The sequence below is a fragment of the Scomber scombrus genome, chromosome 23, assembly GCF_963691925.1.
Source record: "Scomber scombrus chromosome 23, fScoSco1.1, whole genome shotgun sequence".
NCBI classification, from domain to species: domain Eukaryota; kingdom Metazoa; phylum Chordata; class Actinopteri; order Scombriformes; family Scombridae; genus Scomber; species Scomber scombrus.
This window is the reverse complement of record NC_084992.1, coordinates 11,284,966-11,291,163: the sequence shown is the minus strand read 5'-3', so window position 1 is coordinate 11,291,163 and position 6,198 is coordinate 11,284,966.

Sequence of the window (6,198 nt, the reverse complement as noted above, 5' to 3'; positions counted from 1 at the left end):
GATCACGACCTTGGTTCTGTCTGCTAAAGCATTACTTTAGCAAACCCAGTTAGCGTTTAGCAGAGTTAGCATCCGCATCAGTTAGCAGCCTGAATATATATCATATTCTCACATATTAACACTCTGCCTCTCATTGGTGGAATTTTTGAAGTAGTCACGGTAACTTATGTTAAGATTATTACTAACAGCTGTGCTAACTGTGTTATTAAACTTAACAAGCTAGCTGCCTAAAGGTAAAAATCCACTTTTCATCGAGTTCAAATTTCAAATTCAATTCAAATGTGCTTTATTGGCATGAATGTCGCAACAACAATATTACCAAAGCATCAAGATCAGATTTCAGGGCCAGTAATGCATAAAAATAAATAAATAAATAATAAACATACAAATAAGGTCTATAACTTGTCAAAGGACATCATTTTGATGTGAATAACTTATCTTTGACAAAAAGGTCAGATAAAACCTTTCTAATTCTAAGGCCACAAAACAACCACATTGTGCAGAGCTGTTGTGTAAACCATGTTCTGCTGGTGTCAGTCACATTTCCATCTAAATATTATGACTTTATCAAAATGTTTACAACTTTGTGAGTGCTACAGCATTTTTGTCTGTGCTATAAACATTCGGTTCCAGTGTTCGATCCTTACATGCCCTTATATGTCAGAGGAGGGTTGCTGAGAGATTATTCAGTCAAATTTTCTTCTGGTTTATACAACTTGCTCTCTGGTTTATAATTTGTTCTGAGAACAAACCCACTGGGATTTAGCCCACACCAGGAATTGACAGTGTTATAGTGGTATGTGGCCTCTGGCGGTTTTATGATTGTGTGATGGGGCTTGTAATGAGTCCTGCTTTTTGGACTGTCAGCAGCAGCCAACGACTTAACATTAGTCCTAATATTACAATGTCTTTCAGTCATTCCATTTATGTCAAGCAGGGTGAAATTTACTGTCCAAATACATTCACTTACAGAAGCTGGCACAAGTGATTAAAAACACAGCAAAGATGTATTTCATAGAAGGCGTTCATTATGAAAAAGTGTCCTTTCTGTGAAAAGAAGCCTTTACAGTCTGTTGTCACCTGCTTACAAGTGTCATATTTTCCTCTCTTCCTGCTATCAATCATTTCAATGTGACAGTCAGGGTTGAAAATCTCATCATCTCTGCTCCACTCAAGTTTGACCCTTCAGATTGGACATGGCACTTAATTCAGTACTCTTTAATTAAGATAAAAAATGTAGCTTTGGAAAAATAACAGGAACTTCTGAGAAAGACCAGTAATCTGTAGTGATCTTGTTACCTACTGGATTTTATGCTGAATATCTGTAAGTCAATTGGAGTGTATTCATAATCACATACAGTACAGCTCAAGAGTGTTTGGTAAAGGTCCTTAAATTGAGGATGTTTTACAACAAATGTATATATACTTTTTATGAAAATGTGCTCCTGTGAGTGTAGTTTGGGAAATGTTGGTTTTCTTTTCCACAACTTCCAGAAGTAAGCAAAATCAGAGTTTGGCTGCAAAGAAGAAAAAAAACATCATTTGTCAAGGCTTACATTTTAGAACATAAAGTCTGGATGTAAGGCGTCAAGGGGGCAGAGGGTGTTGGATAGTCAATCAAGCAGTCACCTTTCTCTCAATCCCTTTACCCCACAGCCTACTGTCATCTATCTGCCTCCTCCAGCTCTGTCTCCCCCTTTCTTTCACCCGCTCACTTTCTCTTACGTAAGTAGTTCTCATTAATCACAGCCTTACTCCCGCTACTAAGACTTGTATGGATTTTTGTCAAATTGCTTCTGCCACATAAATCTAGCACATATACGTCTGCGTACATTCAACTCACAACTGATGGATGATTAATTGGTGTGAGTACATTTACGTTTGTGCCTGTTTCCTCTGCAGTTTTTGGCCTATACAACATGTCGCATTCATCCCTCATCCGTGGTCGTCAAAGATCACGTGAACGCCTCTGTCATGGCTGCAGGTCAATGCGGGAAATCTATCATGTGACAGCAGGGGTCTTATGGGTAATAACTAGTGACCTGCACACAATGGAGAGATATCACTCACACCACCTCTCTGTCAGTCTAGTTCCTTCCTTCTCTGTGTCCTAGTTTGCGGATGAAAACAGTTTGTCATGCGCAACTGGAGGAATGAGAGCAAAAACAATGAATGATGGAGCTTAAAATCTGCTGAGATACTCATTTTGCAATAATGCCAGTGCATGTTACAAGAAGACTCAAGGATCCTGCAGCTCAAACATTTTTTTAGATCTAAGTAGATCGAAGGAGAGTTTAACTGGGCTAAAACAACACCGAAGGCAATAAAAATAAGTCTACCATATCCAAAATGGCAACAACAGCAACAAATTCACTCACATAACTGATTTGCCATCAAAAAACACTGACTTTAGTAGACTGAACGTGATCATGTGATGATGCAGCGGTTGCATTTTCTATGCGTGTATCCATTCCCGCTGTGAAACCAATAAAATTAACTGTAATGACATCATCCCCAAGGGTGTGATCCCCGGCAAAATAAACGCTGATAGGATTTATGTGATCACAATTAAATCAAACTTATTGCAGGAGTTTCCTTATGAACTTGTTTATTTGCTTCATCCACAACACATAAAAAAGTTAGCCCTCAATCCCTCGGCGCATTCGTAAAATAAATATGAAATAGAAATCAATTTAACAAAGCCCTAACTGCTATTCCTCCGATGCTATTTTCCGCGGCTGTGCTAGAAAAATAAAATTTAAAGACAATAAAAAAGTCATAAATTGTGGATATCATATAGCTTTCTCTAAGGTTTATGGTTGAATTCCCCTCACTGATGTGATTGTGAGTCGTTATTTTGCACCAGTGAGCATAAATGGGAATGGAATTTATATTAAAAAGGCCTTCCTCATGTTTGATGTTGGTGATCATTGATTTCATTAATTAGCTTTACATATCTCAGCTTAGGGAATAGAACCTTTTAATATTTTCTTTATCTATCTCTCCCGCCCTATAGCATACTCAGGGTTTTGCACTTCTTACCCTCCATTGCCTGCAGTTTTATCTGCCTGTATGTCCCACACTATCTTCCTTCATAGGCTGGTTGAACACGACACCACCGTGGAGTGGACCTTTGATTCAGGTGAATGCCCGATTATTATCAAGGCTTCACCTACGCCTCTGTTGGAGCTCATATTCTCGCAAGTGGAACCTGTGTGGGAGGTCAGCACATGGCTGGACTTTTTGTGTGTGGGAGCCTGTTTACAACTTTGCAAGGAGATGGGGTGATGGCTCCCGAAGGGTGTTGCTGGCTTGAACCTGTCATGCAAAAAAAAAAACACTTACACCTACACAATCACATTCACTTTAACCTAAACCTGATAAGAGCTGAATCGCAATAAGTATCAGCAATGCATATTATTTTATATTAATGATATGTACAAAAGCTGTTTTATTGACTGTTGCTGATGCCTCGTGCTGTCCACACATATAAATGAAGCTAGTCATTTTTGTGCCTTATTCTTATTTATAGTATTCATAGTATTCAGTCACTGTTTTATTCATAAAAAAATCTCACAACAATTCATTGGTATGCATTGCCTAAACATTAATTACATTCAAATTAATTCTAATTTGTCTTAATTTCCCCCTCTCTCAACAGAAAAATTAATACTACCCGTTGATTATTCCATGCCAGGCAATTCAAAATGCTTCAGAGAGGACAAGAAAATGAGCGAGAGCATTTGCATATCAACATGATTCAAACCTAGTATTTCTTAGAAGTGGCATCTTTTGAAGACAAACATGCAAAGGGTGGGTTAGGGGGGTGGGGGTGTTGCACTTTTTTTCAATTTCTAATTGAAATTGTACATCAACAAAATTTCCCCGGCTTTGTGGCAAAAACATGTTTTTCTCCACTTAATAATTTGGGGAATGAGGTGACACAACGCCGCTGTTTGTCTTGTTTTCTAAGTGTACATCCCCTAATATCCCTGTGACAGGTGAGAGGGAAACTTTATCCAAATTGCTGAACTTTGGAGATGCAATTTTATGGTGTGTTTTCGTTTTCTAAGACGCCATTAGAGGTTTGAGGGTGGAGGAGAGGCTGCGGTGCGCTGTTAATCAGAGCATAGGGAATGGATCTCTAATTACCTACCTTGTCATTGCCTCATACATCACCCAGGCGTATAGAGGCGAGATAGAAAACACTCACTTAAATATATATGAATACATGCACACACATCAACATGTGAACATATGTGCATTCAAGTACAGTATATGTACTTGACAGAAAAGGGCAAAGTGTCACTCTTTGAATGAGTGTTGGCCATGATTCTTCCACATTTATGGTGCCACACAGGCTTAATTCCATAATAAAAGCACATAAATCTTACTGCATATCAACCCACTGTATAAATAGTCCTTTTCTCTGAGAGTACAGTCCCCAGTTTGCATTATTACGCTTTTTGGGAACAGCTGAAAATTCATTCTGGCAGGATATGTTCCATGTTGCATTATTGCAGATGCAACGTGATTATCAAAAACTTTGACTTGTTACTAGCGGCACTGATCAGTATTTTTAGATTACCAATGGATCAATTAACTACATGTAATGAGAAAGTGTTGCTTACAGTGATGAACCCACAGAAAATTAACACCCAACTCTGCCATTCCCCTCAGCTCTGTGGAGCTTTTATGTCTCTTTCAGCCCATTTTGTTTGTTTTTCACAGCCTGTGCAATTTACTCAGATCAACCCCTCTTTTCCATCAGTTAGTATAGGCTACATGCCCATAGCACAAAATTGTAGATAAAGTTAATGACTAGTTGGTGAACATAGTGAACCTTTTAGCAGCTAAAAGCCTTTTTTTCTCGGAAGTTGATGAGCTTAAAACAGGGGTTAAAGAAGAGTTTATATTGGACTTACATGCATCTGGTAAACAGAGAAAAAAAACTTCAAATGGATGATAATGTTGCTTCATGCATGCTTGATTCGTAAATAGGCTTTGTAGGCTAAATATGTAAATAGGTTTGCTAACACATTAGCCATAACTAACTTATAATTTGTCTTATCTTCTGTTCAGAGCTTGTTACACTGCTCCAAAGTGACAACAGCACGCACGCACACACACACACACACACACACACACACACACACACACACACACACACACACACACACACACACACACAACAAAAAACAGCTTCCAGCTTTAAAATGTATTTTTTATGGATAAGAGATACATATTAGATATACTGGTGAATCACTTATGCGATTGGTGTACTAAGTGATTACTATTGTATTATTTCATGGTTTTTTGACATATTGACATAAATGCTGCATATAAGTAATTGGAATCCCAATGTTTGCATGTATACAATATAATAAGCAACCTTATTTAGGTTATTGGAACTGTCCAGTTCAATTCAAGATGTTTTGTGTTAAGGTAGTGTTTTGGTCAATTAACTGGGAAGTCTAAATTAAATAAACACATAAATCCTTTTTATTCCAGACACAAACAAATACTATATATAGACACAGTGAAACCAAATGCACTGAGGGAGACAGTTTTGTTTTACCATGTTATATTTTAATTTTTGCAGACACAAAAATGACAAGCAATTTATTTACACAAAACTGTACAAAAGCAAATTAAATTATGTAAAATATCTCATAAATAGAAGTGGACTTGCGTTCAATACACTTTGCCATGTTCAGCTAAGCTGCGTGCATAGTGACTCATATTAAACGATGATAAATTTGTTCCTCAATTTCTATATCAACATCCAAGTCGCAGGACAAATAGTAATGGTTAATGTTACAGATCTCATTACACACTGTGAATGCTATACGGATAGAGGAGAGCACAGACTGAACACACACCTCGGGCAGCAACAAGATACATACACTTTCATGGCAGGTGTCAAACGTTGCGCAAAAATCCAACATACCATCTCTAGAAGTCAGGGGAAAAAAAAGATTTACTGAGTCTATCGGTGCTCAGAAATGATCTAGTGTACACTGTTTTCAGTGTCGATGCCAATGTATGGCTTTTTTTTTCTTTTATGTCTTCTCTCTTTCTGAGGGTTCACTCTACAAAGTCTTTATTTTCATCTGATCTCCAAATTCAAAGCATCACCTTGCAATATTGTAGCAAATATTGTACCGCACTTATTTGTAGGATGGGGTTTCATCATCC